The sequence below is a fragment of the Myotis brandtii genome, unplaced genomic scaffold, assembly GCF_000412655.1.
Source record: "Myotis brandtii unplaced genomic scaffold, ASM41265v1 scaffold1105, whole genome shotgun sequence".
NCBI classification, from domain to species: Eukaryota; Metazoa; Chordata; class Mammalia; order Chiroptera; family Vespertilionidae; genus Myotis; species Myotis brandtii.
In genome coordinates this window covers 726,445-747,158 of record NW_005353770.1, presented here as the reverse complement: position 1 = coordinate 747,158, position 20,714 = coordinate 726,445, and the positions used below count along the sequence as shown (strand labels likewise).

Here is a 20,714-nt window from a genome sequence, read left to right as displayed (position 1 = left end):
TATAAAAAAAGATTTCTCAGAAAGTCCTCTGGGATTGAGAGCCAGTTATCTGCATCCTCTTTTTACTTTTAAATTTTAAACTTTGTCTCCTCCATTTAGTGCCCATCTTCTACACTTTCCTGGGATTACATTCTTCTCAAAATTGCCTGTGTATAAGCCTGTTTTGAGGCTCTGCTTTTAGGGAACCCAGGCTAAGGTCAAGAATAGGAGCAAGAAAGGAACATTTGGGGAACAAGATGAAGCTCTTGGGCATATTTTTAAGTAGTATAACATGGAATATTTAATGAAGGAATGGATGAGAAAGTTGAGAGGATTCCCAGAAAGTAGGAAAAAAAAGACAAATAGATGGATAAGAAAAGGTAAAATTAGAGGATCACTCTCTGTCCAGTAGGTAATTCACTCTCTGACCAGTTCCAGAAGAGGAAGAAAAAGAAAATGTAGGGGAGACAATTATAAAAATTTTTTTTGAAGATTATGTAGATCATAAGAATATGAGTTCCCAGATTGAAGCCCCCATTGGGTATTTAGCAAGTTCAGTAGTGGCTATCTTCTTAAGGCCAGGACTTATGGTAGGAAATGGTGTTATAGATCTGGGTGCCCTAATAAAAATGGGGATGATGGATCCTGAAATAATAGATACCAGCTTGTGGCACTTAACTGGCAGGAGCAAAGTGGGTAAATAATGAACTAACTGCAAGGTCAGGGTGGCAGCCTCAGTTCCTGATCTGCAGAAAGCTATAGAGATGGTTAATGGAACCCTAAGCACCAGATAGATGGCCAACCAGTAAAGGCATTGCCCAATCTTATAATCAGAAATAAAATTTAAAAAAAATGGATGATCAAGAGGCTGAGAGCACCCATCACAATAAAATGTTATGAACTCTTGTTCAGTTTCTGTTCCTGAGCCAGTTCTCAGACCCAGAACTCATTGATTGACAGAAAGAGGAAGGACCCTGCACACCACAGCAAGTGCATGTTAATTATTTTCCCACTGCTCTAAAGAGACTTGGGTAACCATACACTGGGAAATAGAAAATACCCAATATTTTGAGGATTATTAGGCATTGTTTCCAAGTTGACGTTGATAACTAGAGACCAAACATTATGCCCATTTTGTCCCTATTAGAGTGCATATAGGAGTGCCAAGAAGGTTACTATAACATTCCAACTGCGGTGGCAGAGAAGTCCAGGGCAGGGAGCAGGAAGTTGTAGCTAGAGCCAAAAACATGGCAAGGTCCAGTTTGTATTAGAGTGGGAGCATAAGGGGGCTGAATAATAAATTCAGTCTTGGCCCACATCTAGCTCAGCGAGTCCACTGGGTCCACAGGTCCACCTAGAGGTCATTTTCCTCATCACTCAATATATCTGTTAGTGTTTGGGGGAAATTCTGTAGTGGTTCCTTGGCCTATGAGATAAGAACTATTGTAGAAAGGAAGATTAAGTGGAAGCTTAGAAATTGTCCCCATACTGTCAGCCACAATAATAAGTATATAGCAATATGCATCTTGGGGAGGAGAAAAATATTAGTGCCACACTTAAACACCTAAAAGATGCTAGAATGGTGGTCTCCATCACATCCCCATTTAATTGGCCAGTCTGTTCCCTAGAGTTGGATCCTGGAGGATGACAGTGGACTGCCCCAAATTTTACTAAGTTGTAACTCCACTTGTAGTTGCTGTGCCTGATATGGTATCTTTGAGCAGATCAACAACGTAGACTCAGGCAGTAGCTAATGGCTTGGTTGTTAACCAAAGACCTAGAAGAAGAAAGATTAGAAGATCAGGAACAAGAAAGTTTAGGGAAGAGGCATGTGGGTAGATCTATATGAATCAACATGAAAATATGAAGGTTTTTGAATCAATTGGATGTTACTCATCAGCAAAGACACCACCAAGTAGAATGACTCAGCAAAGTGTTAATGTGGCTGTTATTGGCCACTGCAGTGTTTGGCACAATGGGAATTTGAATGAAGTAGCTAGGAATGGAGGATACCCATGGTCCAACAGCATGGGCCTTCTACTCATCAAGGCTGATTTAGCTACTGCTTGTGTCAAATACAGGGTGGGGCAAAAGTAGGTTTACAGTTGTTTGTATGGGTAAATTATCTTAATGAACTAACTGCAATGTCAGGGTGGCAGCCTCAGTTCTACAATTAATAAATAATAATACAAGAATAAACTGTTTTGTGTACTTACAACTGTAAACCTACTTTTGCTCCACCTTGTATTTTATCTACCAATAACAGAGATCAATGGTGAGCCCCTGATACAGCACCTTTTCTTGAGAAAACCAAGCAGCCACTTGGTGGCAAGTAAGTTTGGACCCCTTCCATCTTAGAAAGGGTAATGAATTAATCCTTACTGGAATTGATACAATTTGGGTATGAGCTTTTCTTTCCTGGCTGCATAGCCATAGCCAACATCACTATTCAAGCACCTACCTGGGATCCTACATAGCATCACAAAGGGCTTCATAGCAAAAGGGGTGCAGCAGTGAATTCAGAACAGAGAGATCAACTGATCTTGTAATTTGCTGCCCAACTCGGAATTTGCTGGACTGATAGAGCAATATAATGGTCTTTTAAAAAGGCACACATGATGATAGATACTCTGTGAAGATGGGGAACATTCTCCAGGATGTAACATACCAACCCTTATATAGCGCTCTGTTTCCAACAGGTGGACTACCTGAGTCCAGACACTAAGCGGTAGAGTAGGAGTACTCTGCTTACATCACTCCCAGTGACCCATGTAGGGGAGTTTGTGCTTCCTGTCCTCACAACTCTAGGATTTATAGATGTAGAGGACTTGGTTCCCAGAAATGAAATGCTTCCTTCAGGGGCACACCATGAATTATCTTAACCTTTAATGTACAGCTGCCCTCCAGTCATTTCAAGCTCCTCATATCAAAAAACCAGTTGGCAAAGAAAAGAATCTCCATCTTTTATCCCTCCACATCTCATTGAAGTCTAACCCAAAAAGTGTCTTTCAGAGCTATGGGTGAGAGAAGAAACAAACTAAGATCTATAAAGTGATGCCATTCACATGTAAATTACAAAGCCATGCATATAAAACACTCATATGTATGTGTGTGTGTGTGTTTCGTAGAACATATTCAACATAGTAAAGTGAGTTGTTGTTTTGTGTGTGTGGGGGGGGGGGGTTGGGGGGGGAGAAGGGGAGGATCAAACTGAAGAATAACCTATTGCAAGTGAAGAAGAGGTGAAGATACCTCTTAAACTACTATTCATGTAAGATCACAGATTTTGGAGGATATAATTTCTATATTAGAACTAGAGGCCTGGTGCATGAGATTTGTGCACTGGGGGGAAGGTCCTCAGCCTGGCCTGTGCCCTCTCACAGTCTGGGAGCCCTTGGGGGATGTCCAACTGACGGCTTAGTCGGACATCCTCAGCACTGCCATGGAGGCAGGAGAGGCTCCTGCCACCGCTGCTGCGCTCGCCAGCCGTGAGCACGGCTTCTGGCTGAGCAGCGCTCCCCCTGTGGGAGCGCACTGACCACCAGGGGGCAGCTCCTGCATTGAGCATCTGCCCCCTGTTTGTCAGTGTGCATCATAGCAACTGGTCATTGTGCCGTTCAGTTGATTTGCATATTGGCCTTTTATTATATAGGATTACCTTCTATAATAGATTTCTCCCTAAGAATTGATAGAGAGTAATGTCAGATCATGTCGATGTAGAATGTTTCTCCTTTCCCCTTTTTAAACAACTAATTAGTCATCCAACCATGAACAAAAGTGCCTCATTGGGAGATGAGGGACCCAACAACATACACTAAGGTAGCTGAGAGGACTCTCACCTAACTGTGCTTTCAAAAATAGACTAACACACCTGGTAAGGGCTGAGGGTCAGAGGGAGTCAGTGAACCTGCCCTATCCCTGCTCACCTCAGTAGGAGGAAAAACCTGGAGAGTGCTTGTCTGTTCAGATTCAGGCAAAAGAGAATTTGTAGAAGTCCAGCCTGCCTGAGGGAAGATTTCAGCACACCATCAGAGTGGAAAAGATAAGAATTTGTGCACAGTGGAGAGGGAGACTGGCAGAGCCCTACATCACCAGCACCACCCACCACCACCCCGTGACAATGCATGGGGCTAAGCTGTCAAGTGTTGTGGAAAGCCGTGAGTGAATGACTAGCTATCTGTTTTGTGGGTTGTGGCTGGAGAAATTTGTTTCTCTCTAGCAGCACCCAGAGTACTGAGGTGGAACCTCCATGACTTGGGGGATGGAGGAGAAAGGGAAGGAAGCAGATAAGAATATCAAAGGGAATTGAATAAGTGGTTCCTAATGACTGCTTCAGGACTTAAGCAGGAAGTTCACCCACAAGTATCCCAATTGAGAATCTCCCCACTGGGTTCATGGGCTCCCACATCACCTGAGGTTGCTAAACTCACACTTCCCTTGACTTTGTGGAGGATCTTTGTGAGTGCTTCCAAGTGCAGCAGTGAGAGCAATTCTGGGGTGCTCAGAAAAATTCTGGTGAGCAAGGGAGAAATCACGAACTGGAGCTATTAGTGCCACCTACTGGGAAACAAATGAGAGGTTTCCAGCAGTCAGCCTAGTTATAAGAACTAAAAAAGATGTAAAAGCTTGAGAAGTCTGCCACAAGAGGCAGCAAGAGTGGGGCAGGTCTACCCATTCAAAAGCTGAGGAAACCCCAAACATAGCAATACCAATGATCACTACTCATGGGAAAACAACCATAGAGATTTAAGGAAGTGTCTGCCACTTCAAATGGGAAAACAGTAATGCAAAAATACAAGGAACATGTGAAATCAAAATATGTCACCCCCAAAAGATATAATTCTCCAACAACTGAGCTCAAAGCCGCAGAATACTGCAATGTGGCTGAATAGCTATTTTGAAGAAATTTCAGTGAATTACAAGAAAACTAAGAAAGATAAATAATATTAGGGGGAAAAGTACATGAACAAACAAAATGAACTCTTTACTAAAGAGATAGAAATTATTTTTAAAAGAACCAAAGAACAACTCTGAAGTTGAAGTATTCATTGACTGAGATGAGTACTACAACAAAGAGCATCTGAAGTAAAATAGAGCGAATAGAAGACAGAATAAGTGACAGAGGATAGGAATTTAGAAATAACAAATGAACAAAGAAAAAGAACAATAACAACAAAAAAAGAGAACAAATAAAGCCACAGTGATCTAAGGCTTAATCAAAAGGGAAAGTATTAGAATAATTGGGGTTCCAGAAGGAGATAAGAGAGAGAAGGGGACAGAGATCTTATTTTTAAAAAGTAATAGCTGAAAACTTCCCAAACCTGGGGAAAGATTTTGACATCTAAGGTCATGAAGCTGATGAGTCACCAACTTCAAAAGGTAGGCATAAACAGAGAAAAAGAAATAATGGAAATACAGAACAACCAGAAAGCAATTGATAAGATGGCAGTAATAAGTCCTTTCATATCAGTAGTTACTCTAAATGTAAATGGATTGAATTCACCAATCAAAAGGCACAAAGTGACTGAATAGATAAAACAAGACCCACTATATGCTTCCTACAAGAGAACAACTTTAGTTTTAAGGACATACATAAACTCAAAGTAAAGGGATGGAAAAAATATTCCATGCAAGTAGAAACCAAAAGAAAGCTGGGGTAGCCATACTTACATCAAACAAAATAGACTTTAATCCAAAAATGGTAACAAGAGACAATGAATGCCATTGTATAAGGATAAAGGGGCTAATACACCAAGATATATAAGATATAATCATAAACATATATGTACCTAATATCTAAATATATTAGGCAAATACTAGCAGATCTGAAGGGAGACAGAGACAATATAGTAATAGTAGGGGACTTCAGCCTTGGATAGATAGATCATCCAGACAGAAAGTCAACAGGGAAACATTGGAATTGAATCATACTTTAGATCAAATGAACTGAACCGACATATATAGAACATCCCATCCAACTGCAGCAGAATACACGTTCTTCTAAAGTGCACACAGAATATTCTCCAGAATAGACCATGTGATAGGACCAAAAAACAAGCTTAGCAAATTTAAGAAGATTAAAATTATACCAAATATATTTTCCTACTAGAAAAGATGAAACTAGAAGTCAGTAACGAGGGAAACTAGAAAATCTACAAATATGTGAAAATTAAACAACACACTTCTGAACAACCAATGGGTCAAATAAAAAGTAAAGAAAATAAAAAATATCTTGAAACAAATGAAAATGGAAACACAACATAGCAAACCTATGGGATGCTGCAAAAGCAGTTGTGAGACAGAACTTTATAAAAATAAGTGCAAACATTAAGAAATTAGAAAGATCTAAAATAGCATATTTTACATCTCAAGGAACTAGAAAAAAAAAGAACAAATTAAACCCAAAGTTAGCAGAAGGAAAGAAATAATACAAACCAGAGTAGAAATAAATGAAATAGAGACCAGAAAAACAATAGAAAAGATCAACAAAACTGAGAGCTAGCTTTTTAAAAAAATAAAGAAAATTGGTAAACCTTTAGCTAGAACCAAGGAAAAAGAAAGAAGACTCAAAAATGAAAGGAGAGACATTGCAACTGATACTACAAAAAAACCCATAGGATTATAAGAGACTACTGTGAACAACTATATGATAACAAATTAGACAATCAGATAAATCCCAGAAACACAACCTACCAAGACTGAATCAGTAATAAATAGAAAGTAAAAGCCAATAACAAGTAACAAGATTGAATCAGTTATCAAAACATCTCAACACAGGAAACCTCAGGACCAGGTGGTTTCACTGGTAAATTCTAAAAATTTGATGAATAATGCAAGTCCTCAAAATCTTCCAAAAAATTGAAGAGGAGGGAACATCTCCAAAGGCACTCACTCTACAAGACCAGCATTATCCTGATACCAAACCCAGATAAGGACACTACAAGGAAAGAGAACTATATATCAATACTCCTGATAACTATAGATGAAAAATTCTCAATAAAATATTAGCAAACAATTCAAGAACATATAAAAAAGATTATAAGCATGATGTGCTGGAGGGTGGGGGAATAGGAGATATGTTGCTTAAATGTGCAAACTTGTAACTAGTACATAAATAAGTCCTAGAGATCTAATGCACAGTATGGTGATTATAGACAACACTACCTATAATAATAAAAGTGTAATATGCTAATTAGACCAGACAGCCAAACGACCTTCCAGACATCATTCCGGACATCCTACCGGATGAAGCCGCAGTGGCCTGGGCCGAGGCAGAGGTGGGTAAGGGAGATCAGGCAGGCAGGCAGAGGCGGTTAGGGGCAATTAGGCAGGCAGGTGAGCAGTTAGGGGTGATCAGGCAGGCAGGTGAGTGATTAGGGGCAATCAGGCAGGCAGGCAGAGTGGTTAGGGACGATCAGGCAGGCAGGCAGGCGAGCGGTTAGGAGCCAGTGGTCCCAGATTGCGAGAGCGATGTCCGACTGCCGGTTTAGGCCTGTGGGATTGGGCCTAAACCAGCAGTCGGACATCCCCCGAGGGGTGCTAGATTGTGAGAGGGTGCAGGCCGGGCTGAGGGACCTCTCTGCCCCCCCACCCCCCATGCGCAAATTTCATGCACCGGGCCTCTAGTGGTATTATAAACATCAAATTTGCTAAAAGACTGGATCTTAATTATTTCCCCCTCCAAAAATGAAATGAGAATTATGTGCTGTGATAGAGGTGCTAGCTCTAATGGCAACCATACTGCAATATTTAATGTATCAAATCAACATGTTATATACCTTAAACTTACACAATGTTATATGTCAAATATATTTTAGTTAAAAAAAAAGAGAGAATTGATATGACTGGAAAATGTAAACAGAAACACATAGACTTTTCCTATTGCAATCGATACCTTAACCATTCCGATCACTTTGAGCCCATAATAAAATCTATGACAGGGCTTGAAAGAATCCCATGCGCCATGTGTTCCAGGATGATTATTTGCATGACCTCTAGAATCAAATCGCCTGATTCTAATCCTGGCTTGGTCCCTTGTTAAGCCAAATAATCCCCTAAGCTTTGGTTTTCTAATGTATAAGTGGGAATACCAATGTTGCTCACCTCATAGAATTACTGTGATGACTACATGAACTAATCCATTTAATGTGCTTAGCATAGCGCCAAACACTAGGTCAGCACTTAATAAAATGGTCACTTAAAAAAAAAGTATGTGTCTTTGCCATAGAGGAAAATGCATACATGCAAATACAGAAGGGTCCTGACTGGTTAGCAAATAATATATTTTACTTTAAAGGGCTTGTTCTTCTTGGAACAATGCCCTTCTGGAAACTTCTTTTAGACACCTTCCTTAACTATTCAAGCTCCTGAAGTTTGGTTTCCTAGGATCTCTCCTCATTAGGACTTCAATCTGCCCCGGGGTTCGGGGTACATATTGCAACACAGAAATTAAGATCAGAGTATTTTCCACAGTAAAGCTCTCTTAGTTTCAGAAGGCAGGAATTCTAATTATTATGTTTAAAACCTTCTTTGTAATGTAGCTTTCACTTCCTGGAGTTTATTTTTATAGGTGCTTTTCTGTTCCTGTGAAAGTAGGAGAGACAATAATACCCAAACTGTAAAACCATTCATTCTGGAATTAACAATAAATGTGATATTTTTTCCAAAGACCACCCCCAAAATATGAAAGATAAAATAGATTATTTTCACAGCCCACCCTTGGACACTAAGTACCACCACTTGCTCTATGTGTCACCGCCCACCCCTACCCCAGTGAGCTGGCCCTGTGACTGTGGCCTGTGCCTCCCTCAGAGAATTGCCCCAGTTCGCTTTAATTAGATATTATTTCCTAAACATCTGGTATATTTTATATGAGTTATTTGTAGAAACAACAAAAGCTGATTACTGACTATTCCTTCTTCCCTTAAGCTATTTTCTAGTGCCCTATAATGGAATACTTAGAATTAGGGACTGGTAAAATTATGTTTAGAGAGAAGAAAAAAACCTCCTAAATGGCTTTATAGTGTGGAAGTCATTATCTTTTCAGTTTTCAGTGGGCCAGTGCTATCTGTGTCCCACTCATAAGATTTTCAAATGTACCTTAAGGCTGACTATAGTAAAATCTAACAACCTACCGTAAAGCAGCTCATTTTAGATGACTAGATGAGCTACATACTTTGTAGTTTGGCAGTTTAAAACAAGTTGCAGGTGTGGTAGTTTAGTTCCCCGAGAGCAGAAGCCTGGAATAAGCCACAGTGTGTCAAGGAGATTCTTGCACGTTTCACCAATCACTGCTTTCAGATTTATTAATAAACTTTTTAAAATGCAGCTGTCACTTATGATGCACTGCTATGCTCTGAATATGTGTCCCTCCAAAATTCATATGTTGGAATCTAACCCCCAAGGTAAAGTTATTAGGAGTTAGGGCCTTTGAGAGGTGATTGGTCATGAGGTAGAGCCCTTATAAATGGTCTCTGTGCCTCTATAAAAGAGGTTCCCTAGAGCTTGCTTGTCTCTTCCAACATATGATGATACAACAAGAAGTCTGCAACCTGGAAGAGGGTTGGACTTCAGCCTCCAGAACTGTGAGAAATAAATTTCTGTTGTTTATAAGCTACCCAGTCTGTGTATTTGTTATAGCAGCCCAAATGGACTAAAACACGAATCTAATTCACAAGAACTTGTGAATATTTTATGCTGGGTAGGAAAGGCATAGTTTTGGACCATATGACATCATAAAGGAGGACAAGCCTGCAGAAGGGCTTCAGAAGAGATGAACACAATCTGAACACAGCTGACAAAGAGGCAACTGGAGCTTGGTTTCTCAACCTTGACACTGTTGACATCTGGGGCTGGATAATTCATTGTGGGGGCTGTCCTGTGCATTGTAGAGTGATTAGCAGTAGCATCCCTAGACTCTACCCACTCTATGCCAGTACTGGCCTACCTCCCAGGTATAATAGCACAAATATTTCTAGACATTGGCCAATGTCCCCTGGGCTGCAAAATCACCCTCAGTTGAGAACCATTGAAATAGAGAATTCAGAATTCCTGGGGAAAACTTTGCACTGTCTATATGTTGTTGAGGCCCCTGATGGCAATGACACCACCTATGAGCTGCTCAGAAGCATTTATCAAATGCTGTCAGGAGGTTGACATTTAAAGTTAACTCAGTGGATCCCAATCTTCCTTTCTTAAGATCTAGTCTATTCCCTGAACTGTAGTGTTTTTCAAGATACTCAGGAGATTATGAAATCAATCTAGTAGGCACTAACCAGCATTTTCTTTAAAAAATGAAATAATGGCCCAGTTGGTATGGCTCAGTGGTTGAGTGTCTACCTATGAACCAGGAGGTCACAATTTGATTTCTGGTGAGGGTACATGCCAGATTGCAGGCTTGATCCCCAGTAGGGGGCATTCAGGAGGCAGCTGATCAGTGATTCTTTCTCACCATTGATGTTTCTATCTCTCTCTGCCTCTCCCTTTCTCTCTTTCTGAAATCAGTAAAAAAAAGAAAAAGAAAAAAGAATTAATGGAGTAGAATAAAACAATACAGAAAATATTAGAGTATACTTTGTAGAGTAAATATAGACTTGCAAAACTTTTGATTGTTTGGGTGTATACAATTGTGGATGCTTGTTCATCTTAGATATTGATATAAAATGTATTACTTACCAGAGTTGGCCATTAAAAGAGCTTGAGAATTCCTACTGTATTTTAACATATCCTCTGGATATACACTTTTCTCCTAATGTGCAATGTATTAGTTTCTCATTGCTGTTGTAACAAATTACCACAAATTTAGTGGCTTTAACCTTAAAACATGCAAGTTTATTCTCTTACAGTTCTGGAGGTGAGAAATCCAAAATCATTTTACTGCACAAAAGTCAGTGTTGACAGGACAAGGACCTCAGTCCTATAGCTTCAAGGAACTGAATTCTGCCAACAACCAGTGAGCTTAGAAGAGCATTGTAAATCGCAGATGAGATAGCAGCCCAGGCTGACATGTTGACTGCAGCCTTGTGAGATCCCGAACAGAGTACTCAGCCAAGCTGTGCCTGGATTCCAGACCCATGGAAACTGTGAGTTAATAAATAAGTGTTGTTTTAAGTCCCTAAGATTGTGGTAATTTGTTATGCCACAATAGAAAACTAATACAGGCATTCAAGGGAATGACTAGAGCAAAAATCTAAACTATGCTGATTTAGTATATTGATATTAAGTTATTTTATGCAATAACATGGAATAATCTCAAATGCATTTTTGCTAAGTGAAATAAGCTAGAGCCAAAAGGCTGCTTACTATAAGATTCTATTTATACAACATTTTGGAGAAGGCCAAACTATAGCAATGAAGAATAGGTCAGTGGATAACAAAAACTGGAGATAGCGGGAGAGGTTGATGACAAAGGGCAAGAGGAGGGAATTGATGGGAGGGAATTGATTCATAACAGTAGCAAAATTACAGTTATGAAGTAGCAACGAAAATAATTTTATGGTTGGGGGTCACCACAACATGAGGAACTGTATTAAAGGGTCTCGGCATTAGGAAGGTTGAGAACCACTGGTCTAGAAGAAGCAAAAAGGAAAGAAGTGCCATACCCTAGAGCAGTGATGGCGAACCTTTTGAGCTCAGCGTGTCAGCATTTTGAAAAACCCTAACGTAACTCTGGTGCCGTGTCACATATAGAAATTTTTTGATATTTGCAACCATAGTAAAACAAAGACTTACATTTTTGATATTTATTTTATATATTTAAATGCCATTTAACGAAGAAAAATCAACCAAAAAAATGAGTTTGCGTGTCACCTCTGACACGCGTGTCATCGGTTCGCCATCACTGCCCTAGAGGCAATGAGCACACTCAGCACCCAGATCGTGGATTCTAAATGCCATTCCTCAGTAAAGGGAAACAGGGCTCTCTCATTCTAGGGTGGGGCATCTTAAGGTGCCAGAAAGTAAGGGAGCGCTCACAAAACAAGACAATGGGTACATATCAAAAGGACCCAAGAGCCAACTGAAAGAACTCTCAATGGCCATAGCTTAAAACAATTTGAGAGACAAAATAAATAACATAGTATTGGATTATAATCCAAAGTATAAAGTAAATATCTCTGAGTCCATACTGACAAAAGTAAATGAGTAGGTAAATAATAAATAATCGACAAATCTGTACAAAAGAATTTCAAACAATTTATGTAGGTTCTATACTCTCAACTTGATAGAGCATAACTCTCTATCCCTTAAGTATGGACTTTGCATAACAATGTCCATGCAAACAGTACCATATAGAAAGAGGAACAAGAGTGGAGAAATCTGACAAACACTGCTTCACCCTACAGTTAAGGTTAACCTTGTCAGGGATGAGTAATGTTGATAGCATGTACCCTGGTATGCTGTGGTAAGAATGGCCCTTTACCTTTGCAATCTTTCTTCCAAGAACCCTAACCCCAATAATGAGAAAAAATGAGAAAAACCCAAACTGAGGACCACTCTGCAAAGTTACCTGACCTGTCATCAAAATCAAGAAAATTCTGAGAAACTGTCAAAAATCTAGAGGAGCCTAAGGGGAAATGATGACAATTCAATGTGGTATCTTGCTGAGATCTGGGGACAGAAAAAGGACATCAGATAATAATTAAAATTCAACTAACGTATGGACTTTAGTTATTAACAATGTTTCATTTGTTTGGATAAATTTAGCACACTAATGTAAGATTAACAGTGGGACAACTGGATAGTTGGTATAAGGGAACCCTTTGTGCTACTCTTGGAATTTTTCTGTAAATATAACACTACTAGAGGCCCAGTGCACAGATTCGTGCACTGGTGGAGTCCCTCAGCCTGGCCTGCGGGGATCGGGCTGAAACTGGCTCTCCAACATCCCCCAAGGGGTCCCAGATTGCAAAAGGGCGTAGGCCAGACCAAGGGACCCCACTGGTATATGATTGGGGCCAGGGAGGGCTCCAGGGTGTGTCCGGCCTGTCTCGCTCATTCCAAACAGCTGAACACCAGCAGCAAACTAACCTACCCGTCGAAGAGTCTGCCCCCTTGTGGTCAGTGCACATCATAGCGACTTGTAGAATGGTCGAACGAATGGTTGGACACTTAGCATATTAGGCTTTTATTATATAGGATTCTAAAATTTATAAATATTTAAAAGAACATTTTTAAAATCTGAAAGCATGTATTGTATGATTTTCTTCCCTCCTTTCCTCCCTCCCTTCCTCCCTCCCTCCCTTTCTTCCTTCCCTCCTCCCTTCCTTCCTTCCTTCCTTCCTTCTTTCTTTCCACCCACCCATACATCCATCTGTTCTTCCATCAATTCTTTCTATATATACATAAAGAGATGCCTGTAATGCTGTCCACCACATTTTAAGGACTCCTGTATATGACTCTTGGAATTTGTGGTAATTTTCTCAACTGCTTGAATTATTTTGAATAATTATGTTCTTTCTATTAAAGTATTAAAGACACTATGTTTTCTACATGAAGATGGAGAAAAAGTGCTAACTATCAAGATCTTTTTATCTTGATAATATTCTAGTTACGATAGGAACCAACATACTGTTTCATTTTGTAGGGATTTGTGGGATAAAATTTGGTCCAAAAGAGGGTTTACTAAATTACCATAATCCATCAGTATATTTATATACAATTAACTATATTAATTGTATACAAAACAAACAAATAAAAAAGATGTTCTCATTTTTCCCCCCCTGTGGGAACTCCGAGAGAGAGAGAGAGAGAGAGAGAGAGAGAGAAAAGGACCTTGATTGTGTGATTTTGCTGTTAAGATATATAAGATATTTTACAGTTAGCCACTGCAGGAAGGAGGAATGCTCAAGTGTTCTCACCTCGGCTCCGGAGAGCTCAGTTCATTTGTAGCCAAGAAGTAAAACATGTCTAAGAGCAAACAATGGATTTAAGCCATAGTAGAGCTCTGCCTAATGTGAGAGGTGGGTCTGGCTCAATACAAATAATTGTTATTTCAGATGAATGTAATTGCAATAAGGCGTTAGTTATGAATAAAAGAAAAGAAGACAAAACATAAGAAGAATCATTCTATTCTTTTTTCTCCCTATCCCTCAAAGCAGAAAAGATGGCCTAATCTCTCAATTTCTAATTTAATGTTAGTTGGAAGTCGGTCCTAAAACCTTATAATTTTTAAAAATTTATCTTTATTGTTGAAAGTATTACACATGCCTTCTTCCCCTCCCCATTGCCCCCCTTTACCCTGGCCCCTAAAACCTTATAATTTTAAAAAAATCTTTATTGTTGAAAACCTTATAATTTTAACATTGGAAGAAATATCCAAAATCACTGAGTCCACTTCCCTCTTGTTATAGATGAAGAACAGAGAATCTGTGTGCTCATTTGTGTGTGTGTGTGTGTGTGTGTGTGTTTTAATTTATTTTATTTTATTTTTTTCAGAGAGGAAGGGAGAGGGAGAGATAGAAACATTGATGATGAGAGAGAATCATTGATCGGCTGCCTCCTGCATGCCCCCTACGGGGGATCAAGCCCGTAACCCAGGCATGTGCCCTGACAGAAAATTGAACAGTGACCTCCTGGTTCATAGGTCAACACACAACCACTGAGCCACACAGGTTGGGCCTGTGTGCTCAGTTATAAGAAAACCTGATAAACCCAATTCTGCTTACAAAACAGATATATCAGGAGGTGGGTATTAAATTTACAAATGACCCAATGTAGTATTCCATTAAATGTGCTCCCCATATGTTTTAAAAGTATGATTCAACTTATAAAAATGGAAGTCACACACAACCTTTAGGAACTTATCTAAATTTAGCAAATGCATATTCCTGGAATGCCTTCCATGTGCAAGTAGAAATGGCCCCCAACTCTGCTGTGAAGTAATATGTGACCTTAGAGAAAACTTCATTTATCTTGGAAACTGACATTCCTCTTTAAACATACAAAACAGGTTGCAACAGTTTTCAGAAATGATCAGAGTCCAGTGACAAGCAACAAAACCCGTGGTCTGAGTCTCACTCCCATTTCCTGGTGTCTTCATCTTCCTCCCCATTTGTCTTCCCATCATTGCTGTTCTGTGTACCAAGCCAAGAGCCCAGAAATATCTGACTAAAACAAGTCAAGTGTTCACATATGTTGATTTCCAAAAAAGCCAACCAAAACAGAAATGAACTAAAAAGGACAAAATATTAAAAATTCTTCTAAATCATTTACTTTTCAATGGGCCTCCATTTTGGATTTCTAGTATATGGTGAGTATGTAATATTAATGCTTTAATTCATCCAGATTACTGGGTTGTAGTTTTCAGGAAATCATACATGTTTGTCTTATTAGAGGAGTATGTTAAAATTTTACTAGCAAGGGGAATGTTAAAGCCTAAGTATCATCAACACACTGTTCTAAGGCTCCACCCTGAAGAAGGTATTTGGCTGTAGACAATTACAGGCTGTCAGAGTTCTTAGAGAATTTGTAAGGCCTACAGACCAACTCTAGGAATAGGAATAAAATGAAAAGGAAACATAATTTAATCCTTTATTTATATCAGAAAAGCAGTTGTGTGCAAGTCAAGGTGATTATTTGTAAAGGGTTAGTCATTGGGGCAGAAATGATAAAAGTAAAACTTTACTTATACCACATCAGTGTTACCCCTGAGCAATTATGGCAATGAAAAGATCCAGACAAAGCCAACAGGAGATGCGTGGAGAGTAAATTCAAATGTATGTGAAACACCTGGATCCATTTCTAAGTAATTGATGTTTAAAATTTGTTTCTAGTTCTTTCTGAAGCTCCTGTCTTCCAGGCTCACAGAATCTGCAGTGGCAGCATTTATCTTTTTGAGTGTGTCCAAGTTTAAGGTTTGAAGTAATTATGAAGAACATCTGACTAGGAGAAAAACAAAAGCCAATAAGAAAACTTGTGAAAAGGGGAGAAAAGTCAAGGTGAATTTAGGTTTCTCAAAAGGCTATGTTTCTGACTAGAGGAAATAAAACATTTGCCAGTTGGCTTCATAGGATCCCAGGCTGGGCCCAGAGACAGAGGGAACAGATGTTGGAGCTTCTTCCTGAATTGTGTGGCCAGATTATATCCCTTAGAATTCCCAGATGTAATTCTCTGAGAGATCAGAATTTGTCCATGTCCTCTCAGTTTTATGAACATTCTCATGCAGAGGTAATAGCTAAGGCTGTGCTCTCTCCTAGTGTAAATGTGGCTAAAAATTGCACCATGTTCCTGGCAGGCCCTGTGTCCCAATATGTCCTGTGGCAAATTCCACCACTTCTGGGAAGACCTGCTCCTGTTTATGTTTCAGCCTTGCTCATTCCCTCCCTCTTCCTGTCAGTCAGACCTGCTTTCCTTACCATGCAGAGAACCCTCCCTTGGCTTCTATTGGAAAGGGTCAGGGCACAGCTAACATTTATGGGTCTGGCCCACATCCACATGCTCTAAGGAAACTAGAAATCTTGACAGGCTTGAGGGAAGTTAATGAAACACAAACTAACCACCCTAACATTTCACAACCAAGAAAGGGACTCACAGAAACCAAACGTAAAATGAATTAAAATGTCAAGATTGAAACTTAAAAAAATTGCCAGAGAACATTGACATCATATGTGGAAAGCATAGGGATCTGTTCGAATTGTTTAGAAAGAGCCCACAATCTGAGAGAGATGCTCACATCCAAATGTTTCGAGCAACTTGCACACTGGAACAGGGAGAAGAGGAGCAAGGAGATGTGAATTGCCAGCCCGAGCATTTCATAGCCATTCAGCTCACAGAAGAGCTTCTGGACTGATAGGAATCTTTAAGTCAAGTTTAGCTGGTTCTTTTAAAATATATATATTTTTTTATTGATTTCAGAGGGGAAGGGAGAGGGAAAAATAGAAACATCGATAATGAGAGAACCATCAATCAGCTGCCTCCTGCATGCTCCCCACTGGGGATCAAGCCCAAAAACCAGACATGTGCCCTGACTGGGAATTGAACCATGACCTCCTGGTTCATAGGCCAACACTCAACCACTGAGCCACACTGGCTGGGCTAAGCTGGTTCTTAAAATAACAACTTATATGAGGAGTATTGCACTTAATTAAGTTTCAGTTGCTTATATAAGCTCTTTTAAGTGACCTAATCTTTTTAAGTAGACTGTAAATTGCAGAAGATCAGAGACTGAGCCTTAAGACTCCTGTTTCCTCAGTCAGTGCCAAGGCCACTTAAGCAACAAGTAGTAGATGTAAAATACAGTTAGTCATGAAACTAAAAGAGCCCTAAATAAAAATATTCTTCTTCAACCCCTAATTGAAGTAGGTACATTATTTAGCTCTCCAGAAAAGAGTTCTCTCTCCCCTTCTTATACCTTTCTGGAAATAAGAGGGCATTTTCAGTCAGGGACTTTAGCAATCCTTTAGACCAGTGGTTGGCAAACCGCGGCTCGTGAGCCACATGTGGCTCTTTGGCCCCTTGAGTGTGGCTCTTCCACAAAATACCACGTGCGGGTGCGCATGTACAGTGCAAAGTTGACTTAAAACTTTAAGTAAAGTTTATTAAGTTAATTTTAGGGAACATTGTGGAGTGAAAGAAGATGTAGTGTCGAGGATTGAGAAAGGTATGTTGAGATGGTTTGGACATATAGAGAGGATGAACGAAAGGAGATAGACAAAACAAGTATACAAGACGAGTGTGGATGGGAGAGTTGGACCTCAGCGAACGTACCTCAATCAGATTGAGGACGTTTTTAGCAAAGGCCAGCTTAGGAGTACCCTAATTAAGTAAATAACAATTTACCTACCTATATAGTTTAAGTTTAAAAAATTTGGCTCTCAAAAGAAATTTCCATCGTTGTACTGTTGATATTTGGCTCTGTTGGCTAATGAGTTTGCCGACCACTGGTTTAAGGCTTCCATAACTTTAGGCTGCCCTGGTAAGTCCTGCCCTCTGTCTCTTAAGTTCCAGCTCATCCCTATAGGGCTTATCACTTTTTGCCTGAGGGTAGCATCAGGTTCTAACTAATCCTTATGGTACCTGGAGGTGTTCTGGGAGCGTAACAACCTTGGGCTCTAAAAGACTAATCCTGCTCTTTCTCACAATGAGACTCTAGCCCTATTCTAAGGGTAGCTACCCAAACACTTCTGCCTTCAGATGGAATAGCTTTCACTATCCTAAAGAGGGAGAAAATATACACTTAATCTCTAGCAGGTGATTCAGCTACATTATTGTACATTTATGTGCAACTCAACTGCTGAACTATGAGTGACACTCGAAAATAAACCCCTTTGCCAAGAGGCTCCATTTGGTCCATCACATTGGTCTGTGAATAATCTATTTGGACTTGTAAGCCACACTGCTTGATGTAATAGACTTCAGTTTTCATTTGGCCCAGTTCCACCATGGCCCTAAGGAATTCTTCATAAAGGAACATCTGAAAGTGCTCTTGTAGGTGTGTCGGAGGCCGGACGTTTGACTGAACAATGGCAGCAGTGTTTCTATATTGAACTCCAGATATCAGATGAAGGTTCAAGATGTAGAAATGTTTTGTGCTCTCTCTGTTTTTGAGTTCCCCATCTTAAAAGAAGAAATACAAGAACACTTAATAGTTCCAGCATTCTGAGTTGCGGGGGTGGGGAATGACTTAAGTACTTCCCTGAATTTTCCATTTTTTGGTCATAGTAAAAGGCAAGGGATTAGGACAGATTTGTGTGTGTCTAATTACAAGAGGAAATGGGGAAGGGACAAGATCAGAATCTAGATTTTTTTCCCCTTGATGGGTGGGGTTGGTGGGGGGAAAGGTGGTTGGTTGGGAGTTTCTTTATGCACAGCAACAGTCTTCAGGTCCTGGGAAACCCACCCACCCATTTGCTCATAACTGGCCGTTTTGCTGAGTGGGAAATTTTGATCTTGAGACATTTAGCCCTAGCCTAAGAAACAAACCAGCTTAGCCTGGGTTCTTCAAAGAACAGAGTTTCAGGCAGAAGTTTATGTGCTATAGCTTTATTAGAGAATGCAATCCCAGGGAAAGAGTTGGGGAAGGACTGAGATGGAAAGGTAGGAGAGCCAACATGACAATGTATTACCCGCTCCACAGCTGGTGCCAAACTAATTGCTCAATCTTACAGCACTTTAAGAGAAAGTTTTTTAAGAGAAAGGCAAATTTCTTATTCTGCCTCCTATTGGTCAATGGGACAATAACTGCCCACTCCCTTAACCCTCACATTCTGATTGTACAAGTGTTGACACTGAGTGGCATCATGCCCCATCAACATTAAGGAAGTTGAGAATTGAGTTGAAAGAGGCAAGGCCTCTCAGGTTGTTGGGGTACTCCAAGGAGCTGGTCATAGTAGTGGAGGCTGGAAGGGACTGCAGACTCTAGTGTCTTCCCCGACCCAAGATTGAGAGCAGGATTTGACCTCACACTCTAGGTGGCTCCAGCTTCTTCACTCCTTGCCCATTCACATCTTTTTATCTTCTCATCTCTTTTCCCTCCTCCCTGGTTTGGACTAACCCATCAGTATGGTCGGCCCTGATATGTACCATGAAGAGCCCTCTTCAAGGAAAGATTTGCTGACCAGCAGTAGGAAATGCAACCAGTAGACAGCCTCCAGCTGTCAGCTTCTTCAGGAGCTGCCTCAGCTGCAGAGTCTCTGCCTGAAGTCATGCCCATCTTGGGGCAGTCTGGATCTGGTGACTGAACATGGGCTGGTCATTTTTTTTCAGGGATATAAAGTCCCAGGCAGTTATTTTGGGACAATGCCAAAGGACATTTTTCACTCCAGAGCTCCCACTAGGCTGGCCTATGTTGCAGTTTGACTTTTCCCTCTGCCAATCCTGCTCCCCCCACTTTCTGTCACGGGTGTTGATTTTAATAAACATCTTGTGCCCAAAACTTCATCTCAGCATCTACTTCTGGTGAACCCACCCTGTCACAATTAGCTTACAATATTTCATGCCCAGAATGTGTCAAATTTGTATAATGAATTGAAAAGTTAGGCCATTCAAGAATCTACAACTTGGCTTCTACATCCCACCCCTGAGCCCCTCTGGCCTCAAGGGAACTAGTCCTGAATCTCTTCCAGGAGCAGGGATGTCAGTGACAGCAGTACATTTCTGATTCACATTTGTAACACCATGTGAAGATTGTGGGGCCAGAGAACCCCTTGACAGAAACTTCTGCTACTAAGTGCACAACGCAGTGTCTTTGAAGCATTACCATACATGTGATGTCATATATATTCAAAGATTAAGTCTATCCAAAGGCCAGGACATATAGGTACATTTATTTCAGTATTTAGTGGTTGTAGAATACTTGAGCCCTCAATTTTCCACTCTAGGTTATTTACCACTGTCCTGGCTTCCATATTTATTAGACCAAATGAGAGGCAGAGAGCCCCATATCCTTCTTTTTTGCCCCCTCTCTGCTCTTTCAGGGTGGCTCCATTTAGCATTATAGCAGTATAGGTTGAGGTGTTAGGCAGTAGTAGAACAATTGTCCTGATGATCCATTATTTTGTTTGCTAACATTAAACACTGTGGGGTGGCATCATAGGGGGCGTACCTTGTGTAGCATTACAGCCTACCTCCTCCTATGAATGAAACCCACACAAAACATGTAGGGCATGATTATGTGCTCTTGTACCCATACACTCCCACACACCCTCCTTAGAAGGGTCATCCTCCCTTCCATCAAGTTGTACTTGAACCCTCTTTGTCAGTCTTCTCTCCCAATAAAAATAATATATCTTTCTTTAAAG

At 40.3% G+C, this 20,714-nt stretch overlaps 1 long non-coding RNA gene across 2 annotated transcripts in view; it reads left to right on the top strand.

Annotated features, from left to right (window-relative positions):
* LOC106727061 overlaps positions 1-19,849 on the top strand; it is a 23,357-nt gene extending 3,508 nt beyond the window's left edge. Inside the window, exons 2-5 of one of the 2 annotated variants that reach the window (XR_001363210.1) lie at positions 10,824-11,060; positions 14,927-15,226; positions 15,750-15,914; positions 19,476-19,849. This is a non-coding gene — a long non-coding RNA (uncharacterized LOC106727061). Of the gene's footprint in view, positions 1-10,823; positions 11,061-12,418; positions 12,640-14,926; positions 15,227-15,749; positions 15,915-19,475 lie in introns of those variants that run through there. The other variant, XR_001363211.1, reaches the window with a different exon arrangement.
* The last annotated feature ends 865 nt before the right edge of the window (positions 19,850-20,714 follow it).